Below are 24,083 nucleotides of genomic sequence, written 5' to 3'. Positions count from 1 at the left end.
AACATAACTGTATTTTCAATGGGTCATTGACATGTAGCATTAATGGCTGGCAGAGTTAATGAGATCACTGAAGAAACAACAAATAAATGGGATATCTTCTTTGTAGAAAAGGAAAAACAAGAAGAGCTTAAACTAACCAAAGACTTTTAAAGTCTATCAAAAAGAAAAGGATAAAGGTAAAGGTAAGGTAGGTGGACCTCCCAGCATAATGTTAACAGATAACTTGCTCCCACCTTCTTTTGATACTCCACCGACACAAACTGTTGATACACCACTGGTAATAGATAATGTTGAGAGTATGGAGACAACACATGAGGACACAAATCCTGATTCAGAGGTGTTGTATACAATGAATATGGACACATAGGAAGTCAAAATTGTGGTTGATAAGGAGACAAGTGAGAAGAGAGATGTGGCAACTGGGGCACCAATAGAAGACATTACAGTTAAGACAAATATTGAGGATACAATTGGAAATATTGAAATTGAGGCTGAGCAACAAACTGAACAGTGAACTAACCCCCTAGATACAGGAAAGGCAGATAACACCAATGTACATACTGATGCATCTACTAAGAAACTATCAACTGATAGCACTGACAAATCTGTTGAGATACCGGCTGTAAACAATTCAAAGGTAAACACAGATAAACCAGTAGAAAACCCAGAATCACAATCAGAGAAACCGACAGTGGAAAGCTCTAAGAAATAGACTGAGGTACAAACTGAGAAATTAGAAGAGAAGAAGGATGAGGTAAAGGTTCAGACAAAGACTGTGCCACCAACATCAGCTGAGAAACCTAAACCCTTGCTAGTAGAAATGTAGACTCAAATTGACCTACCAGAGGTCACCACAAGTAAAGAGGTTCCTCACACCAGCGGATTACAGATTGTTAAGGCAGTTGGTCAATCATCTGGTTCTTCACTAACATAAATTTGGCCAACCAATGTAACAAAGGTATTGCTTGATTCAATTAAGAAAATAACTGATTGTAATGCACTTGCATATAAGGCAATTTATGACACCATACCAATTTTGAAGATGATTGCACCCTAATTTAACATAGAAAATAAAGATTCTTTAAGCCAATTAGACACATTGTCTAAGTACATAACCGACAACCTACTAACAATTGATCAGATCAATGAGGAGACTTTTAGAGAGAAAATAAATAAAGAGAAGGAAAAATTATTTGAGGAGACAATAAAGAAGAGTAAGGAACATATTGATACATTATTACCGGCACTAGGAAAGACAATTTTGGACTTCAAGAAATTGTATAGAGATACATGTAAGACCAACATTTTGACAAAGGATATAGATTCAGAGATCAACAAAGCACATAAGGAAATCAATAATATTGCTGATAATTTAATAGGTTCATCAGACTCCATATCGGTAGCAGAACTGGAAATTATCGGCTATGAAGAGAAAATTGAAAAACTTGAAAAAGATAAGGAGAGATTAAAGTTTAAGGCAAAGGAACTAAAATGCAAACTAGGTCCTAAACTAGATATCCTCATCTCTTTGAGAAAATAGATTTTTGAGGCTCTTGTTCCAGGACTTAAGTCACTGGAAGAGAAAATGAACATACTCACCGGTACAATCCAAAGGATAGTGAGAGGTTCTATAACAACCTAAATTTTGCATTAGCGGATCTATATTAGATTGTAACCAATCGGTTACAAGGATCCAGACAAGAACTACACTCAATTGACATTAAATGACAACCTTTGTCATTAATGCCAAAGGGGGAGTAGTAGAGGACGAGAAAAAGAAGTAAGGAGAACACAATTAATGTATGACAAAAATCTACTCAGGGGGGGCACACAGTTTTGGAGTAGACAGTTTTGGTAAGATTTTAGGACAACACTTTTTGGATACAATTTTGGCTTTTTCTCATGAGTGTTGCCATCAATACCAAAGGGTGAGATTGTTGGCAAATGCACACTTCAATGAGAAATTGTAGGTGATTTAAGGTATTGTCATTGATGGCAACCTTACAATCCTATGGCACCGGCACAAGCACCGACAAAGATGTTTACTGGCACCCCAGTCAACAGGATTTTGTTTATTATATTTTGTATTTAATTGTAAAATATTTTTGTAAGTCGAAAAGGTGAATTGTAATAGGACTCATATAACTATGAGATCTTGTAAATCATTTGTGTAAGCAAGAAAGGAATGTAATAGGAAGATATGAATATTAAGACATATTTTGGAATAAGGTTTATGGAAGTTGTATGAGATTAAACCGGTACTGAACCTGGCATAGCAGATACTGAACCAAAGCAGTACATAATATTGGATTTGCATAATCCATTTTTGTAAGTCAGTGAGACTTCCCTTTTTGTAATTAAGTAGTGAGCTTTAGGCAGTTGGTCTTCCTGCATGTACAGACCCCTTTTGTAAGTAATATTCACTTATTGGCCAGTGAGTGAATATTGTGGGTCACAATTCCCATCGAGTTTTTTCCCACATCAGGTTTCCTCACCAAAAATATTGTGTTATGGTGTGCTTTCTATATTGTAGTTACTGTTCTTATTTATTGCATTCATTATTGTTTACCGGTACACTATTTTGAAATGCAATTCATTTAATAAGTTCAGAAAATCTATTAACCGGTTAGATACTGAGAGGGTTAGATACTGATTCACCCCCCCCCTCTCAATATCTTTGGGAATCCTAACATAATCTTTTCAGATATTTTGAATGTAAATCTTTTATTTTCTTGAAGCACTAAGTATTATTTTCCCTTGCATCTTTGTGTGACCTTAAAAATTAGAAAGAGGAGATACAAATATTAGATATCGGGGGGCTCCTCTTTTGTCTTTGTATTGTAGAACTGCATTTTGGGATCTTATTACATAATATTTGAGCTCGCCATTGTGTCTAGAGTGCCCAAGAAATTCAAATATGCATTCTATTTCATCCCAAATGGACATTTGAGGCCAAATCTACAAGGGCTTGAAGATTCAAGGTGGTTGCCAGATCTAGGAGGTATCTACAACTTCAAAGCATTTATGGCCAAAAGGTCCTTTAACCTCGAGAGATGACTGTTGACTATAAATTTGTCCATTTGAACAATAAAGTTGATTTTGGGATAAAACAATTTAGCAAGCTAAGCCATTCCACTTGACTTGCTAGTCCATTACGTTCTCGAAAAAAAAAACTATTTGCAAATTATTTTAAATATATATTATTAAAAAAAATTCAAGAGAAAAATATATTTTGACAAAAAAATTATTGTAAAAATTTATTTTTAAAAATCATTTTTTAAAGAGGGTACCTGACATGCAACTTGCACAGGCACTTGTCAGGCCTATACAAAAAGGTTGCTACCCTATATATGAGGCCATAACTACTTTATATGTGTACCTCATAAGGAACACCCTTTAGGGTGTGGGGTGCGGCCCATGTAGCCACCCACTTAGATATTATTTAAAAAAATACATAAAAATCATTTATAGAAAATCAACAATCTAAAAAATAAATAAACAAAAAGTAAAATTTTCAGCACCTTCCAAAAAATACACCAAATTTGGCAGTTTTTTTTATGGATACTCCAATCTAGCATATCATTTGGCAGTCTATTAAATCTAGTGTAGTTTCTAAATGTGGTAGATATCTAAACTGGTTAGCAAAGTTCAAACATCTCCAAATTTGACATAACTATTGCCAGATTTAATAGTGATGTATTGCTAACATCAACAATTTCCTTTGAATTTTTCTACTGCCTCTCCGTTGGTAGTTTTGATTTTGGAGGCAATTTTCAAATACCCATAATGTGAGCTCAATGTGTCCTTTTTTGAGCATCTTTTTTTATATTAGGGCTAATTTCCATCCTCTATGTAGTGGTAAAGATGATTTTTTAATTTGATTCATGGGGTTTTCAAAAAAAAATAATTTATCACAAGTGTTGCTATGGGAAGTTCCTATTGGATATTGCTGAGAAGTTTGCTGGAATGATGTGTTGTCATTGATGTCAACATATTCTTCTGTGTATTCCAGTGTTGTAGTCAGATTGGATGAGTTGGTTTGTTCAATGTGTTACAAATGAGCTGATGCGGTTTCAAGGGTTTTTGGTATGGTGTTTATAGATGGTTTGATTGTGTTGTGAGATCTAGTATTGAGGTTGGTTATTCAGCTATTCACATTAATCGGTATTCTATTTTGTGTTGCGCATTACTCAAAAAATTTCTATATCTTGGTTTGCGGATTTGGAAAAGTGTTTGGGATGTTCATACATGTCCTCAATTCAGATGGTTTATGATTTGGAAGTCCGCAAGTGAATCTTTCACTTTAACACTTAGTTCATAGTATGTTCTTGAGGTTTGGTATATTGATGATGGAGATTCTAGTAATTGGTGTTGTTGCGGTTGTTTTTGGTGTGATTCATGTTGCTTGTGGATGTTTCTAGATCAATTTCTATATGTGTTGATGGTTCGCATTGATCGTTGTGCGTGTTATTGATCATTTTCTTGATCCAATGGTATTCTTTGTGTTATGTGACATTCATGATGATTGTAGCATGTTATGAATGATCATGACGTAATTATTGGTGGTGTTTCTTGGTTGAGGTATTGGTTTAGGTCTAGACTATGTCTTAGATGATATTATTTTGGTCTACATGCATTGTTGTAGCATGTGAGCTTATTGTTTTATAATTTGTATTGAGGGTTTAGCCGACCTTGAAATATAGGTTGATGATTTGTATAAATATATGTAATATTCATGAAGAGAATGATATATTGTGTGTGAATAATGTATTAATCATTCAAAAACAAAAGATAAGTGTGAAATAAGTACAAAGGAAGAGTGAAAGAGAAAAGTTTGAGTATGTGCTTAACCAAAACTATAATCAGGCATTGGGAGATGTTATTTTCTTAGTTCATGTAATTTGGATTGTTCTCTAAATCTTTTAAGGCAGTGAGCCTTCCTCAGGGTTGTATCCCTTCTTGTATTTGAGCAGTGAGCTCTAGGCAATGTGCCTAAATGCATGTGCATTCCCCATTGTAATATTTAAACTTACTCCTAACAGGGTATTATCTCATTGTGGGTAGGTTCCCACCATGGTTTTTCCCTTAACCAGGTTTTCCATGTCAAAAATCTTGGTGTTATGTGTGTTATTGATGTGGTGTTGATTTTTGCCTTTATTATCTATTATCTGATCTAAATTTAATTTGGAATTGATTACAATTTTGAGAGAAAACTGATTCATCCCCCCCTCTCATTTTGTTGCATTGTTGCCAACAATTGGCATCAGAGCTAGATCCTCCAGAACAAGCCTGGCCACTTGAGGAGATTCAAGATGACAACCTTTTCTTTTAAGAAGTATCGATAGTCCAAGATTTGATGGAACAAATTATACTCTCAGGAAGAACTGGATGGAATGTCATTTGAGATGCATCAGTAAAGACTATTGGAAGATTACTAAGAATGTGTATAATGCTCCTCCAAATGGTCCTACCTCTTTGGATGAGATAAATGAAGTTGAATTCAATCTTAGAGCTAAGGAAGCATTGCTGAGTGCCTTGTCCGATTTTGACATGACTAATGTGATGGATTTGCAGACTTCTCATGAGTTCTGGAAGAAGCTAGAGACCTTGTATGAAGATGACAACCATGTGAATGTTGCTAAGTTTTAGAGCTTGAAGTGAAAGTATGAGATGTTGAAGATGGGTGAAGATGAGAAAATTACCTCCTTTATGCAAAAAGTGAATGAGCTGGTGTTGAACATCAAATGTGTCTGTGGAGAATTAGAAGAATCTGATATTGTTGCTAAGGTGTTGAGATCCTTTCCTCCTACTTACAAGTATAAGTTTTTTTGATATTGAAGAGATCCGGACTGTGACATATGTGACTAGAGATATGTTGATTGGTAATCTTGTTGCTTTTGAATTGAGTGAGTTTGGTGCTTTTGAATTGAGTGAGTTTGGTGAAGTCCCTCCTAAATCAGAATCTGCATTTAAAGCTACTGTATCCGGGAAGCAAAAATATGATCCAGGAGAAATTTCTACAAGAGTATCTAGATATAAGAAGGAGATGAGAGATCTTGAAGAAGAAGAAAGAGAACTTGAAGAACTTGAAGCCCTGATTGCCAGAAGATTGCCTAAGGGTGCTGCTAAGTATGAAGGAAAGTTGCCTCTTAAATATTTTTCATGTAGTAAGATATGACATTTTGTGTCAAGGTGTCTAGAAAGAGTTTCTAAGAAGCCCTTGAGGCCATATAAGTCTAAATATTAGAAGAAGTATTATTTTGTTGTTGATGAAGGTGTGACATATGATGAGTCTGATAAGGGAAATTCAGGAGATGAATGGATGTTCATCGCTATCAAGGAAGATGATTCGGTGGCTGCTGATTCTACTAGCTGCATTGTTGAAGAGAAAGGTTTAGCTAATTATATTGAAGAGAAATATGAATGGTTTATTGATAGTGGTTTCTCTCATCATATGACAGGTGATAAGAGTAAGTTTGTGAGTATGAAAAAGTATGATGGTAGTGTAGTGAGATTTGGAGATGAAAAAGCTAGTATAATCTATGGTAGAGGTTCTATTTCTCTTGATGGTAATCATAACACTGATGATGTCTTGTATGTTGAAGATCTAAAGCATAATATTTTGAGTGTTGGATACGATTTGCAATTCAATAATGACAAATGTAAGATCTTGAGTAGCTTTAGAATAGAGATTGCATCAGGTACACAGACTAAAGGTAATATCTTTCACTTGAATGTTGGTGCTAAAAGTTGTTTGATTGCTCAAATTTATGAAATTTGGTTATGGCATAGAAGGATGTGTCATTTAAATTTTGACTCCATGGTTAAGATAATTTCTACCCAAGCTGTAAAAGATATGCCTAAGTTTGTAAAGCCTATTAATCCGGTATGTAAGGAATGTTCGTTAGGGAAGTAGACGAGAGTTTCTTTCAAAAGAAAACATTATACTCCTAATGGAATATTAGATATTGTGCATACTGATTTGTGTGGTCCCTCTAGAGTGAGAAGCTTGTAGGGTGATAGGTATTTCATGTTTCTGATTGATGACTATTCAAGGATGATAGATATTACTTTCTTAAGGGAGAAGTTTGAAGCCTTGGAGAAGCTCAATATTTTCAAAGCTATGGTTGAGACAAAGACTGGTTTGAAGCTGAAGTGTCTAAGATCTGATAGAGGTGGTGAATTTACTTCTATTGAGTTCAATTATTTTTGTGAAGAGTATGGGGTGAAGAGATAATTATCTACTTTGTGGGTCCCTCAACAGAATGGTGTTGTGGAAAGGAAGAATAGGATAGTTCAGGAAGCTGCTAGAACCATGATGATTGAAGGAAATGTTTTGCATATCTATTAGAGAGAAGCTTTGAGTACTGCAGTGTATACCTTTAAATGGGTGCATATGAAAGGTGATACCGGCAAGACTCCTTATGAGTTATAGTTTGGTCATGTTCCTATAATTAGATATTTCAAAATTTTTGGTAGTAAATTCTATATCAGAAGAGATGAAGATCTAGGGAAGTTTGATGCTAGAAGTGATGAAGGAATCTTTCTTGGTTATTCTACTAAGAGTAAAGCCTACTGATGTTATAATAAGAGATTGAGGAAGATAGTTGAAAGTGCTAATGTGAAGGTTGATGAGGGAAATGAGAAGAAAATCAGATCTTGTGGATATGATTCAGATGATCAGGATGTTAGAGAAGATAAAGGAAGCAAGTGCAGATCCATAATCAAAGTCAGATTGCTCTGGAAAAGCCTGAGAATGAAGAAGGTACAAGTGCTAGTGCAGAAGAAAGAGTTCAAGAGTCTGAAAATCATGAAAATCTTAAGACCCCTAGGTATGTAAGGTTAAATCATTCAAAAAATCAAATCATAGGTGATAAGAATAGAGGTGTGATGACTAGGAGAAGAGTTGCTGAAGAGTATTAATTGATTCTAAGATTGAACCTAAAAATGTTGATGAAGCTTGTAAAGATAAAAATTGGGTTAAAGCTATGGAAGAAGAGTTGAATCAGATTGAAAAGAATGATACATGGACTTTAGTTCCCAGACCTAAGGATAAGAATGTAATTGGAACTAAATGGGTGTTTCAAAATAAATTGAATGAGCAAGGTGAAGTTGTTAGCAATAATGCAAGACTTGTTTGTAAAGGTTGTTCTCATATGGAAGGAATTGATTTTGAGGATAATTTTGCTCTGGTAGCTAGAATTGAAGTTGTTAGACTATTTCTTGCTTATGTCGCTTCCAAAAATTTCAAAGTGTATCAGATGGATGTGAAGTCAGCCTTTCTTAATGGTGAGCTGGAAGAAGAAATTTACATTGAGCAACTCGATGGTTTTCTATTGATAGATCAGAAAGATATGGTTTGCAGGTTGAAGAAAGCACTGTATGGATTGAATCAAGCTCCAAGAGCTTGCTATGCTAGATTGGATAAATATTTAATGAAGCTTAAATAAAATAAAGGTATTGCTGATAGTAATTTGTACTTCAAGTTTGACAATGATAACATCTTGATTGTTGAAGTTTTTGTTGATGATATTATATTTGGTGGAAATGATGGTTTGTGCAAGAAGTTTGTTGATGATATGAAAAATGAGTTTGAAATGTCTAGATTGGTGAGATGAAATTCTTCTTGGGATTACAAATTACTTAGTTGGACAAAGGTATCTTTATATCTCAATCTAAGTATGTGAAGGAATTGTTGAAGAAGTTTGGTTTAGATCATGCAAATCTTGTTGGTACACCTATGGTGACTGGATAAGTTGACAAAGGATGATGATTCACCAAAAGAAAACCAGACTAGATGCAGATCTATGATTGGTGGTTTGTTGTATTTGACTCAAACTAGACCAGATATTATGAATGTTGTATGTCTTGTTGCTAGATTTCAAGCTGATCTTAAGGAATCTCATGTTGTTGAACTGTGAAAAGAATTTTCGGATATTTGAAAGGGACAATTGATTTTGGTTTGTGGTATCCTAGAGATGATGATTTCACTTTGTGTGCTTTTACTAATGTTGATTGGTCAGGTGATGTTGATGACAGAAAGATTACTAGTGGTGGTGCATTTTTATTGGGTAAGAGATTGGTTTCACAGATGAGTAAGAAGCAAAATGCTATATCTTTATCTACTACATAAGTTGAATACATTGTTGCTGCTAGCAATTGTACTCAGGTGATTTGGATGAAGCAAATGTTGAAGGATATTAGAGTTATTTTTGATGAGCCAACTACTTATATATATTGTGATAATTCAAGTGCTTTAAACATTTCTAAGAATCCGGTGTTGCATTCAAAGACTAAGGATATATCAATCAAGTTTCATTTCTTGAGAGAGAAGGTGTATGAGAAGGAAGTCAGATTGGAGTATGTATCTTTAAAGGAACAGGTTGCAGATATCTTGATGAAGCCTTTGCCTAAGGATACATTTGAGTATCTTGGAGAGAAGATAGGGGTGATTGACCCTCTTGATGAGAACTAAGATGCATGGACTTTTATCGCTCCGGTGGACTTCATAGAGATATTTTATCATGCAGATTGATGAGTGAGGTTTCTACTTAGGGGGAGTAGTTAGTGTGTGTTTTTAGTTGTTCATAAATTATAGAATGTATGTCAAAGGGGGAGAGATTATCTGGTAAAGTGTGAGAGAATCTAGATTTGTGTTGTATATTCCTTTTGCATTGATGTCAAAGTGGGACAAGAGTATGTGAAAAACCCTATGGGGGAGAGAAGCATGAGAAAAACTACAATATCTTGTGCTAATCTTAGAGAGATATTTCTGTGAGTTATGAGGAGATTGTTGGTTGTTGATTTCTTTCTTTGCATTAATTGTTTTTCACATTCATATGTTTCCATCAATGCCAAAGAGGGATATTGTTGGATATTGTTGAGAAGTTTGCTAGTGTGTTGTCATTGATGTCAACATATTCTTTCATGTATTTCAGTGTTGCAATCAGATTGGATGAGTTCGTTTGGTCAGTGTGTTGTAGATGAGTTGATGCAGTTTAAAGGGTTTTTGGTATGGTGTCTGTAGATGGCTCATTCTCATTTGCAGTGGTCCACATGATTATTTGATCATGTTGTGAGATTTGGTATTGAGTTTGGTTATTCATTTTTTTGTGTTATTCGGTATTTTGGTTTGTGCTCCACATTGCTCCAAAATTGCTATATCTTGGTTTGGAGATTTGGCAGTGTTTGGGATATTCATATGTGTCCTCAATTAAGATGGTTTGTGATTTGGAAGTCTGCAAGTGAATCTTTAAATTTGACAGTCAATTCAGAGTATGTTCTTGAGGTTTGGTATATTGATGATGGAGATTATAGTAAGTGGTGTTGTTGCAGTTATTTCTAGTGTGATTCTTGTTGCTTCTGGATGTTTCTAGATTAGGTCCTATTCGTGCGTGTTATTGATCATTTTCTTGATTCATTGGTATTCTTTGTGTTATGTGATATTTATAATGATTGTAGCGTGTTGCAAATAATTGTGGTGTAATTCTTGGTGGTGTTTCTTAGTTGCGATATTGGTTTAGGTCCAAACTATGTCTTAGCCGACCTTGTTTTGGTCTACATGCATTGTTGTAGAATGTGAGGTTATTGTTTTGTTATTTGTATTGAGGGTTTAGCCGACCTTGAAATATGGGTTGATGATTTGTATAAATATATGTAATATTCATGAAATGAATGGTATGTCATGTGTGAACAATATATTAATCATTAAAAAATAGAAGATAAGTGCAAAAGAAGTGTGAAGGAAGAGTGAAAGAGAATAGTTTGAGTATGTGCTTAACCAAAATTGTAATCAGGCATTGGGAGATACTATTTTCTCAGTTCACGTAATTTGGATTGTTGTCTAAATCTTGTAAGGTAGTGAGCCTTCCTTAGGGTTGTAGCCCTTCTTGCATTTGAGTAATGAGCTCTAGGCAGTGTGCCTGAATGCATGTGCATTCCCCATTGTAATATTTATACTTACTCCTAACATCGTATTATGTCATTGTGGGTAGGTTCCCGCCATGGTTTTTCCCATAACCGGGTTTTCCACCTCAAAAATATTGGTGTTACGTGTGTTATTGATGGGGTGTTGATTTATACTTTTATTGTCTATTATCTAATCTAAATTTAAGTTTGAACTGAGTAGAGTTTTGAGAGAAAACCGATTCACCCCCCCCAGTTTGTTGCATTGTTGCCAACAGTTCCTATGCTACACCATCATTTTTTTTCATTTAGAAAAATGTTGACACTTGAACTTCAAATTTTATCTCCATGGGTATTATTAAGTCATCTGGATCACAAGATTTGGTGGCTAGTCATGAAATATGATCTAGCAAGAAATAGAAACAATCTAAGATCAAGCCTAAGAAGAACATATAATATACATCTAATTCCATAGAGAATTTAAAAATTCCTTTCCTAAGGGGAATCATCTAAAAAGGAGAAGCCTATTTGTGCATATTATAAGAAGATAGGACATGAAGAAAAATATTGTTATAAGAAGGATATTGATGAATATAAACATCTTCTTGAGGAGAATAAAATCCATTTTCCTTTCAAAATGTCAGCTTCAACTTCTTCCAAGAAATAGAATTTAATAAGGAAAAGAGAAACACTTTTTGGGACAAGTTAGAAAAATGACAAACTCTTTGTGCTACTATAGGTCATGAATCAAGGAGATGGCTTCTAGATTAAAGAGCTTCTCATTATATGACATCTTTGTAGTATATGTTCTCTTCATTTTATCCTTGCAAGAAGCCACCTATTTTGACAAAAGATCATACTTATATGAATGTAATTGGGAGGTAACATATTGATAATCAGGATGAAATCTTCAATGATGTTGTGTGTGTACTTCACTTTAAAAATAATATCCTTTCCATCTATCAAATTACTCATTGTGGAGTAGGGAAGACCATGGATTTCACTCTTGATTCATTTAGCATCAAATAATTAGAGAGTAGAGTGCCTATTTCTATTTGGGTGGTAGATCATGAATTTCAGTTGTACTCCTTTTCAGACTGTATTCATATTGATGACTTCGATTCTTTAGATTATGATCACACTTGTAGTGTGGAGTTTGATTTTCAGGAGGGCTTTGGTTACTTGAACCTGGGTATTCTCACATGTGGTCCAATTCTTGAGCCTTGAATTTTATCTCCTCCGATCATATCTATTATTACACTTGAAGATACTTGTGTTGCTACATCCATGAATTCTTATGATTCAATGTAACATGATATTTATTGTCTTACATATATAGTGACTTGGGATGACTACTTGATAGACATTGCAATTTTTTTGTAGAGTCATATCTTGTAGATTTGGGAGACACTATTGATGACATTTGAAAGGAAAATAAGAGCAAGAAATGAAATAATAATCCAAGAAGTTTGTTAATTAAATTAGTGTTACCAAGATTAAGAACAACTTGAGTTGAGTAATCACCAAAATATGAGTGGAGACACAAGAACTTTTGAAAGGGGAAAAAGAATAGTAAAAAATCCTTATAGGTTATGAATGAATGACAATAGCCTAACAATACAAGAGAAAGAGAGAGAGCTTAAACTGTTGGAAATTGACACTAATCTGGGTTAAAGGTGTTGTCATTGATGGCAACACACTTCATGGTAGATTCGACATTCACTTCACCGGCATTTAGGGAACCAATAGGCATGTAACCGACAAACTTGGAATCGGTATTCTAAGACCAACATAGGAGATTGATTCAGAAAGCATGGAAGCAGCAACGATCATATTGTTCATGTTTATATTTTGTTTGGGCCGACATGTGTCTTATCTTTTAAAGTATAATTGTAAGCCGACATAAGGCATTTGTGTTTATTCATGTAAATGGGTATATAAGTCGGTCCGGGTTAGGTCATTTTAGAGATGAAAAATAAGAGATGTGATAGGTTATGTGATGTTATGTGAGCAAGATCTTGATCGATAGAATGTGAATGTAAATATTTGTAATCGATCTTGATTATTTATTTAGAGGTTTGGGAAGCGATCTAAGTTACCGGTAAGGGAGGTTTCAGTATAACCGGTACAAATTGTGCTTAAACCGGAACTCATCCAGCATAGAAGATGCACATTTTGAGTTCAATTTTTGTTTGTAATCTAGTACTTTGGATCTATAGTCAGTGTGGCTCCTTTTGTGATGAGCAGTGTGCCTTCTTGCATGTGCAGGCCCCTCTTGTAATATTTATTCAGTCACCTAGTGGATAGATATTGTGGGTCACCATGGTTTTTCCTCTTTGAGGTTTTCCACGTATAAATCTTTATGTTATGGTGTTGATTCATGTGGTTGTATTAATATTACTTGTTGTTACTTTCTTTAATGAGGAATTTGGGACTTGATAGAGACTCCATTATGTGGGGTTATTTCAAATCATTTTAGAAAGCAATGAAGAAGAGGGAAATGATACCTAAGCATATTGTTGACAAACATTCTATCGTCATATGCTTCATTGTTAAAAAGGATGAAACTTTAATGGAGCTAGTACAAGCTAGAACTATCTAGGTTATTGAAATGGGATTGATGCATAGATCTTGGAAATTTATGCCAAGATACTTATAGATGCCCCGATTGATGAGGAGAAAACTTTTGGTGGTGCAAAGAAGAAGGAATCCAAAGTGAAAATAGGTTTCAGTATAAAGAAAAGGGAAGGACAAATAAAGAAGGTTGGATAGAATGTCCAGAAGATGTCCTCTGAGATCAAACAAGTCATTGGTTTAGTAGAGACATCTCCTCTGGTAGCTATACAGGCTTCTCCGGAAGCAGGAACCGACAAGGGTATAATGAAGAGGAAGAAACTAGAGACCTTCATTGCTCCTATTGAATATGGTTTTGAGATTGAGGAAGAAACCTTGAAGATTCCTAAGATCTACATGAGGATTCAAAGGAAGAAGCCCGAGGAAGAGAAGCTACAAAAAACCAAAGTCACTCCTCCGATAGCTTAGAAGAAAATTTTGAAGGAGAGGAAGGCTACTGAGAAAAGAAAACTGGTCAAGGAATCTGCTCCCACCCCCGGTAAGAAGAAGAAATCAGATCTAGATAAAACTCTTGAATCTGGTAAAAGTGTTAAGGTTATTGATCCTCTTTCAATTGCGGAATTAATTGATCAAATTAAAAAGGATGGTATTTTGAGTATCATATAACACTATGATGTTGATATGGATGATAAAGAGCAAAAGAAGATAGAGGAATCAATTTTGTTATACTTAGACATATATAAGAAATCTTTACTTGAGATTGAGAAGCAAATACTGATAGATTTGTATAATAAGTTAGATGATAGGAGTTTATCTTCTATTGAGGAAGACAAACACATAAAGGTTCAGGAATTATTATCTATTTGTGGTGCTATTACTGGAGATGAGATACAAAAGTGTCTAGATTTTGCTAATAAAACAATTTTACGGAGTAGACACAACATATAAGTCTTATGGTTTACAGAGTAAATGAGATATTCAAGGAAACTCATGAGGCTTGGGTTAAATTCTTTGTTGATAAACCAGGTTTCTTTATATCACTAGATACATCGCCTAAGTCTGACATTCTAGACATCTCGGTTGATGCTAAGCGTAAACATATACTAGGTGGAGATCCACCTGTTTTGGAACAGAAAATAACTGAGGACATTCCTCTAACAGTAACACATGTATAGGATATAGAGATCAACATACTGGTATAAGATAATCCTCCTTTAGTAATTGATGTTGACGCAATTGAAATTCATGAGGTAGAGGTTGCAAAAATAACTACACCAAGTGGTAAAACCATCGATGTTGAGAAGAAGGTAAAGGATGGATTTGATCAGAAGGCAGAGGAGAAAGGTCAGGTTGAACATATTGAAGTCAGGGTACCAGAACCTTCACCGGTTATTAGTCCCTCATTGTTGGCACTTTAGAATAAGAATATTGACCAGCTAAGCAGTTTTGAATTGATGTTTGTTGCAACTCAGAAATTGAGGAAGGATCAAAGGATAAGTAGGTTATTGAGTAGGCTATTCCAATTTTGTAGTAGCTTGCACCAGAATGCAAGTTAGATCAGGTTACAATTCCATCCAGTAAGTTGAAAGGTTTGACTGAGAACATTACAAAAGAGTATAAAACGCTTCAACAAGTGTGAAACCGACAATGGGTGGAAAGGTATAATATAGCTAGGAAGGTCACCTGTGATAATATGATCACATTTGACAAATCTAAGCTGACAGAAGAGATGACAATGATTGATGAAGCTCTTCATCAATGTAATCATATATACCGATCTTGCACTAACACAAAAAAACTAACAACACACCTGGATAATAAAGTTAAGGCTGATAAGGACAAGTTGGAACAACTTGTAGTCACTTTTGGTGGTATTGAGTCTTTGACCAGCTCTGTTGGTCAAATTTTTCTTTTAGAGTATGAAATTTCAGCCTTGGAGAAGGAAAAGGACAAGTTAATCTGGCGGGCTAGAGAATTGAGAGGTTTGGTAAGTCCCCAACTTAATACTTTGTTACTTCATAAGTGGGAATGTATGGACTAGATGAATATACCCACACCCACAACCCTAACAGAAGTAGAATTGCATGCTTAAATTTTGAACGGGTTTGTATCAATTTTGGGAACTTTAAAATCCAGGTGGGATATTTATTTGGCATTTTTTAAGGGTGCTTATTTGGATATTTTAAAGTATATTTAGATCCAGTATTCATAGTTTTGATTTGTACGAAATTTCATTAATTTATTTTTTGCCCCGATCTTTGGCATTGTTGTCAAAGCGGGGGAGGTTGGAGATGTGAAAAATGTTAAGGGACATAAGATGTAATGTATATCTCAGAGGGATAATCCTTCTGAGATCAATTTTGGGAGATCATATTTTGGATAGGAACCAGTACAACACTTCAACAATCCATTTTTCACATGAGTGTTGCCATCAATGCCAAACGGGGAGATTGTTGGCAATTGACACTCATCCGGGTTATAGGTGTTGTCATTGATGGCAACACACTTCTGTTAGGAATCCCATAGATATTGAGAGGGGGGGGGTGAATCAGTATCTAACCGGTTAATGAAATTTTTTAACTTAAAACATGCAGAACATAATATAACAGTGTACCGGTATGCAAGAAATGATGCAATAAACAGAATCAAGAACATCCACATGAAAAGCACACCATAACACAAGATTTTAATGAGGAAACGAAGTGTGGGAAAAACCTTGATGGGATTTGTGACCCACAATATTCACTCACTGGCCAATAAGAGAATATTACTTACAAGAGGGGCCTGCACATGCAGGAAGGCCAACTGCGTAGAGCTCACTGCTCAATGGGAAGTCTCACTGACTTACAATGAGGATTATACAAATCCAATAACTTGTACTGCTTTACAATAGCATCTCCAATGCCAGATTCAGTACCGGTTCCTACTCTGTTCTTTACATATACCCCTTAATCTATATTTCGCACAATAAGTTTGCCTAATATTTTCCTTATGCTTATGTCTATGTCAACAATGATCTCTTTTATATATAAGAGTCATTTTATAATTTTGCCAAGTCGGCTTACAAATTTTTTCAATAATAAACAAAATATAATAAAACAAAATCATGTCGGCCTCTGTGCCAGTATATTTCCTTTCTTCTATGCCGGTGTCGGTGTCCTAAGTGCTGGTGTAGAGTGTGATTTGCTGATGCCGGTATAATGTCTTTGTCAGTGCCATAGGATTGCAAGGTTTCCATCAATGATAAAACCTTCAATTACATACAATGTCTCATTGGAGTGTGCATATGCCAACAATCTCCCCCTTTGGCATTGATGGCAACACTCATGAGAAATTTCAAAAATGATCCAAAAATGTGAAGTCCAAAAATGTTACCAAAAATGTGTGTGCTCCCCCTGAGCATATGATTCCTGTGATATTGAATTTTCTCATCCTACTACTCCCCCTTTGGCTTCAATGACAAAGGTTGTCAAGATGTCAGTAGAGTTTGTAGTTTCAACCTTGTAACTGGGTGGTTACAATTTGAAAAAGATCTTCCAAAATCAAGTTTATACTGTCCATAAAATTTTTGCTATCCTTTATTGATGTTTCTATTCTCTTCACTGTACCAGTGAGATGTTGCAAATGCTCTGCCGATATTTTCTTTCCCTGTATTAATGCCTCAGATATTTCCTTCCGTAGAGATGCTAGATAGTCCAATCTTGGACTTAGCTTTGATCTCAAATGCTTTGCCTTATTTACTATTCTTTCTTTCTCTCTTTCCAATTTAAGTAGTTCTTCCTCAAAATTTGTTATCTTCTCCTAAAAAAATGATAGTGTATCAGGTGAGTTGACAAAACTATCTGCAAGTTTATTGATCTCATCCTGTACCTTGCTCATTTTCTTGTCTATATCTATAGTCAAAAAGTTTGTTTTGCAGGTATCTTTGTACAGATTTTTGTACTCTTTCAACAAATTACATAATTCCAATAGAAGTGTGTCAAAATCTCTATTACACTTCTTTATTTGCTCATCAAAGAATTTCTGTTTTTCAGTTTCTAGCTTATCCTTCAATGACTCTTCCTTTATTTTCTCAATGTTTTCTATGATATATTTACATAGTGAATCAAGTTGTCCTAAAGAATCTTTGTTATGTATATTACAGTTAGGAGCAATTACCTTCAAAATTGGTATGGTATCATCAATTGCTTTGTAAGCTTGTGAGCTGCAGTCGGTTATTTTCTTGATTGAATCTAATAGTACCTTAGTCACATTAGTTTATTTGTATCCTGATGATGAATCAACATTCTGAGTATTGGTGGAAGTAACCAAGCTTGTATTGACCTCTGGTAGGTTTGTTTGTGTCTGCATTTTTTTAAGCAATGGTTTTTCTACTTCACTAGTTGCCAGTGGCACTGTTTCCTTATGTACCTGTTCCTGTTGCTATTGTTGTTGCTGTTCCAGAGCCTTTTGCTTTGTTTGTTCCTCTATTTGTTGTGTTGTCTTGGTCTATGTCCGAGTCTCTACCTTTTTCTTTTTATCTTCTGTTGGTTTCTCTTGTGTGTTATTAGTTTCCTTAGCTACCGGAGGCTCACTAGCCATATTAGTTTTATCAGTTGTATCTTTGTCTACCACTATGTTGATCTTCTGAGTATCAACATCCACAGTATATAAGACTTCAGGATTAGGATTATTATCCTCTACATCCATACTCTCAGCTACTGGTTGATCATCTGTAGTTGTTGTTTTTACCAGTGGAGTAATTAAAGGAGGTGGAGGTAAGTTGTCTCTAACCTTGATACTAGGTGGTCCACCAACTTTTCCTTTCCCCTTGTCTCTATCTTTCTGATAAACTTTTATGGGTTTGGGGTTCCTGTATTCTTCTTGTTTTTCTTTCTCAACTAGGAATATGTCCCATCCATCTTCAGTTTCTTCAGTCACCTCATTTACTCTTCCAACCATTAAAGCAATGTGTTGGTGTGTAGTAGAAAATACTGTCCTGTTGGCTTGAGCAATTAGGTCATCAATTTCTTTGGGAGAGTTTACCGGATACACAACTAGTAGCTTTTCAATTTTTATTTTCTTATCTAGTTCTATTACTGCTTGTCTTCTTGCTTCTAGTCTTTTGAATAGTTCATCTAGAACTTCATTGACTACTTCCATTAAAAACTTCTTATACATATCCATGTGCAATGTAACACTATTTTCAACTTGCTCTTTTTCATCGACTGTTAAGGTGTCATATATTTTCTCTATGTTCTTCAATTTGCCTTCCTCTATGATTTCATTCAGCAGTATATCAAGAGGGGCCAAGTCTTTAATTTTCCTCTTTTTCTTCTTGGGTGTCAGTTTCTTCTTTGGTGTGGCCTTTCTTACCGTAGATCTCACTACTTGTTTTTGCCTTGTCCTCCTGGGTGAAGGTGTGGTTGCTGGTGAGGGATCTCTTTTTCTTACAACTCTTTTGAAAGTTGCAGGCATATCACCTTCTGAAGAAGTACCGAGAACTGATAGGTGAGTTTTAGGTTGTGGAGCTACTAACTCATCCTTTGCTATACCTGTTTTCTTCAATAACTCTTCTTTGATGGCTTTTGCTTGTCTGGAACCTCTTCTCACAACTGCTTCAACCTTTTTCACTCTCTTCTTAGATTGTATTTGACTTTCTATGGTTTCAGCACTACCAAATACTTCTTCCTTAGGTTCATTTGGTGCTTCCAGAAGTGCTTTAGCATAAGTTTCTACTATGTCATCATCAGTCTCATAACCCATTTCCGTTACCCAGATTGTTCTAGGGATGACTGCTTCCATCCATATTTCATCTTTCTTGATTACAAAGCATATTTCATCTTTGTATTTGTCAACAATCTTTTGTGATAACCTTATTCTTTTCTTCATTTTGGCCTTTAATGCTTGGAAAAAGTCATGAATATTGTTTTCCTTGTCTTTTCCCATGTTATTGAATAGTTTTGTTAACTATTTGCCTACCGGTATATCATATCCAAGTTCTTTGTAGCCTATACCGGGAACCTATTTTGTTAGATGTAGCATCAGACATACTAATAGATTTCCAAACCTGAAAGTTCCTTTCTTGTCCTTCTTGATCTTTCCAAGGTTGTCAATTAATTCATCCTTTAACCACTCACATACATCAATTTTTGCATTATCTTTGATCATATCATAAGCACTCTTAATGCATAAACTTGAAACTAAATTGAGTCTATTTGCATGAGTAGCTTTATACCCTAATATCATGCTGATGAATCTCACATTAATGTCTATTACATCATTAACTCTTAGGGACCTCTTATCGAATGTTGCACCAGTTAGGTTTATAACTAGGTCATTGGAAACTTTCTTGGTTTTATCTAGTCTTTTACCTATGGTCGGTAAACCTGTGATAGATTTCACAGCTTCCTTGGTGATTTTGTGGACTGCATCTAACTATAAAAACTCACCATGTACCCTGCTTAAGACTATCCTAATCACATTGTTGGGAAATTCAGGAATGCTAAGGATCTCTGTAAATCCTAGGCTCTCAATGATTTTGTGTTCATCTTTTACATTGCCAGTTTTATCACATATCACAGTTTTAAACATGGTTTTAATTTCTTCATCTCCTAATTCCTCAATGTTGCAATGGATGTACATTCCGGGGTCTTCAGCATAAACAACTCCTTTAGGAATTTGAGAAAAAGCACCTAAGGTATCATCTTTCTTTGCTATCTCGGGAACCAACTGAAATACGGGCCTAGGTCTTTTTATCACTTCAACAATAGTAGGGTTTGCTATATATTCAATTGTAGAGGTGAATGCCATGATTAAATACCTTTTACTGCCTTTAGGATGGATGATTGCTTAGAGTGTTCTTGCTTCTTGCTCAAAATGCCTTAGCTCAGAATCTTCGCGCTCTTCGTAAATTTGAAATCTTGGTGAAATGAAATGGAGCCAAAACCTTAATTTTATAGTGTCTATTCACCATCTACCACATTAATTGCATGCCGGTTAAGTATTCACTTAACATTGTTTGCCGGTAATAAGTAATTTTCAACTTCTTATCTCTAACCGAGGGAATAATAATACATGTGTCATTAGATTGCCAAACCCTCAAAGAAACTTTCTTCAATTGGATGAAGAACTTCCTGCCGGTGGAGCACTGCTCTGTCCTTCCGGTGAAGCATCACTCTGTCCTGCCGGTGAAGCATTGGTTTGTTGTACCGGTGGAGGAGTATTCCCAATATTTAGATCAGCTTTTCTAATCCATTGTTTTGAGAATTCTTGCTTAACCTCTTCAACTTTTTCTTTACCTTTCAAGCTAGAAATTTTGATGTCTACCAGTATTCCTTTACTTCTACAGAATTTAGCAATATGCCCAATCTTGTTACATGCATAACAAGTTACATTATTCTTCTGAATAGCTTTTCCATAACCTATGCTGGTTTGTGTTCTGCATTGATTAGATAAATGTCCAAATCTTCCACAAACATAACATCTCACATTCATTATGCAGTTTTCAGAGTTGTGACCAACTTTGTTGCATTTAGAACATTGACCGGTGGGTGTGTTGATATTCCGATAATTTCTAGATCTACATTCATTTGCTCTATGACCATACTTATTACAATTAAAGCATTTTCCATTGAATTTATAGGCATTAGGTTGTCTTACCGGTTTGCTGTGATCTTGAGTATTTGCAGTACTAGAGCTTTCACCAATCTCAAAGCCAATTCCAGAGTGCCACCTTTAGGTTTTTGATTCTTCAGCAGGGTGCCAAGTGCCTCTGAGCTTTTCTTGAGTTTTTCTTTATGTTGATTTGTAGTTTCTAGTTCTCTTTCTAAGACTTCCTTTTGTCTCATCAGTTCATTTGAGTCATTCTGAGTATGCATCAGATCTGTCTTCAACATGTCATTTTCATAGCTAAGTCTTGTGTTCTCATTTGCTGCATCACTTAGTCTTCTGGTCAATTCTTCTTCATTCTTCTTCCTATCGTCAATCTATTTGCAAAATCTCATAGTCATATCCTACATCTCATTCTTTGTTGTCATTATCTCTTGTTTCAACTTGCTTATCATATTATTAAGTGATTCCTTTTCATCATTCTCATTTTGCAATTTTTCACAAAGTTCTCTTCTCTTATTTCTTGCAACAGTAAAATTTTCTTGAAGTGCCTAAATGATATCCTGAGCTACCCTTAAATCATCTTCTAGTTTGATATTTTTCAATTTCTCTGCATCATAGTCAGTAAGAGCTCCTTCAAGTTGCTTCATTAGATTTTCCATCTTTACCGGTGTCAAGATCTTCCTCAAGCTATTAGGCTTCTGAAAATAGAGAACCAATCTCTGATACCAATTGTTAGGAATCCCACAGATACTGAGAGGGGGGGGTGAATCAGTATCTAACCGATTAATGAAATTTCTTAACTTAAAACATGCAGAACATAATATAATAGTGTACCGGTATGCAAGAAATGATGCAATAAATAGAATCAAGAACATCCACATGAAAAGCACACCATAACACAAGATTTTAATGAGGAAACCCAGTGTGGGAGAAACCTTGGTGGGATTTCTGACCCACAATATTCACTCACTGGCCAATAAGAGAATATTACTTACAAGAGGGGCTTGCACATGCAGGAAGGCCAACTGCGTAGAGCTCACTGCTCAATGGGAAGTCTAACTGACTTACAATGAGGATTATACAAATCCAATAACTTGTACTGCTTTATAATAGCATCTCCAATGCTAGATTCAGTACCGGTTCCTGCTTTGTTCTTTACATATACCCCTTAACCTATATTTCGCACAATAGGTCTACCTAATATTTCCCTTATGCTTATGTCTCCTTGTTTTATGTCAACAATGATCTCTTTTATATATAAGAGTCATTTTATAATTTTGCCAAGTCGGCTTACAAAGTTTTTCAATAATAAACAAAATATAATAAAACAAAATCCTGTCGGCCTCTGTGCTGGTATACTTCCTTTCTTCTGTGTCGGTACCGGTGTCCTAAGGGCTGGTGTAGAGTCTGATCTACTAATGCTAGTATAATGTCTTTGCTGGTGCCATAGGATTGCAAGGTTGCCATCAATGACAAAACCTTCAATCACATACAATGTCTCATTGGAGTGTGCATATGCCAACAACTTCATGGTAGATCCGAAAATCAAGGTAACTGACATTAACTTCACCGACATTTAGGGAACCGACATGCATGTAACCGGCAAACTTGGAACCAATATTCTAAGGCTGACATAGGGGATTGATCCGACAAGCATGGAAGTGGCAACGGTCATATTGTTTCATGTTTATATTTTGTTTGGGCTGACATGTGTCTTATCTTTTGAAATATGATTGTAAGCCGATATAAAGCATTATTGTTTACTCATGTAAATGGGTATATAAGTCAATCTAGGTTAGATCATTTTAGAGATATGAAAAATAAGAGATGTGATAGGTTTTGTGATTTTATGTGAGCAATATCTTGATCGATAGAATGTGAATGTAAAGATCTATAGTTGGTCTTGAATATTTGTCTACAGGTTTGGGAAGCGATCTAAGTTATGGGTAAGGGAGGTTTTAGTATAACAAGTACAAATAATGCTTAAATCAAAACTCATCTAGCATAGAAGATGCACATTCTGAGTTCAGTTTTTGTTTGTAATCGAGTACTTTGGATTTGTAGTCAGTGAGGCTCCTTTTGTGATGAGCAGTGTGCTATAGGAAATGTGCCTTCCTGCATGTGTAGGCCCCTCTTGTAATATTTATCTAGTTAGTCAATGGATAGATATTGTGGGACCAATCCCACCGTGGTTTTTCCTCTTTGAGGTTTTCCACGTATAAATATTCATGTTATGGTGTTGATTCATGTGGTTGCATTAATATTACTTGTTGTTACTTTCTTTTATGCATACCGGTTTTATTTTTTTCTTTTTAAATGAGATATCGGGATCCGGTATGAAGCAATCGACCTTTGATATACTGGTAGGAAAATAGATGGAGGATGTCTTGAGGAATTTGAGATAGGACAGAGACTCCATCATGTGGGGTTATTTCAAAGCATTTTAGAAGGAAATGAAGAAGAGGGAAAGGATACCTAAGCATATTGTTGACAAATATTCTATCGACATATGCTTCATGGTTAAAAAGGATGAAACCTTAATGGAGGAAATGCAACCTAGAACTATTTGAGTTACTAAAATGAGATATGAGGTTGATGCATAGATCTTGGACCTTTACACAAAGATGCATATAGGTTCCCCGGTTGATGAGAAGGAGAAAACTTTTGGTACTGTAAAGAAGAAGGAATCCGAAGTGAAAATAGGTTTCAGTACGAAGAAAAGGGAAGGACAAATAAAGAACATGGACAGGCAGTACAAAAGCTGTCCTCTAAGATCAAACAAATAATTGGTTTAGAAAAAACATCTCCTCCGACAAATATACAGGCTTCTTCGGAAGTAGGAACTGACAAGAGTATAATGAAGAGGAAGAAATCAGAAACCTTTATTTCTTCTATTGAATCTGGTTTTGAGACTGATGAAGAAACCTTGAAGATTCCTAGTATCTACACGAGGATTCAGAGGAAGAAGCCCTTGGAAGGGATACTGCAAAAAACTAAAGTCACTCCTCCGA

This window comes from Cryptomeria japonica, chromosome 5 (genome assembly GCF_030272615.1).
Source record: "Cryptomeria japonica chromosome 5, Sugi_1.0, whole genome shotgun sequence".
Classification (NCBI taxonomy): domain Eukaryota; kingdom Viridiplantae; phylum Streptophyta; class Pinopsida; order Cupressales; family Cupressaceae; genus Cryptomeria; species Cryptomeria japonica.
This window is presented reverse-complemented; position numbering follows the sequence as displayed.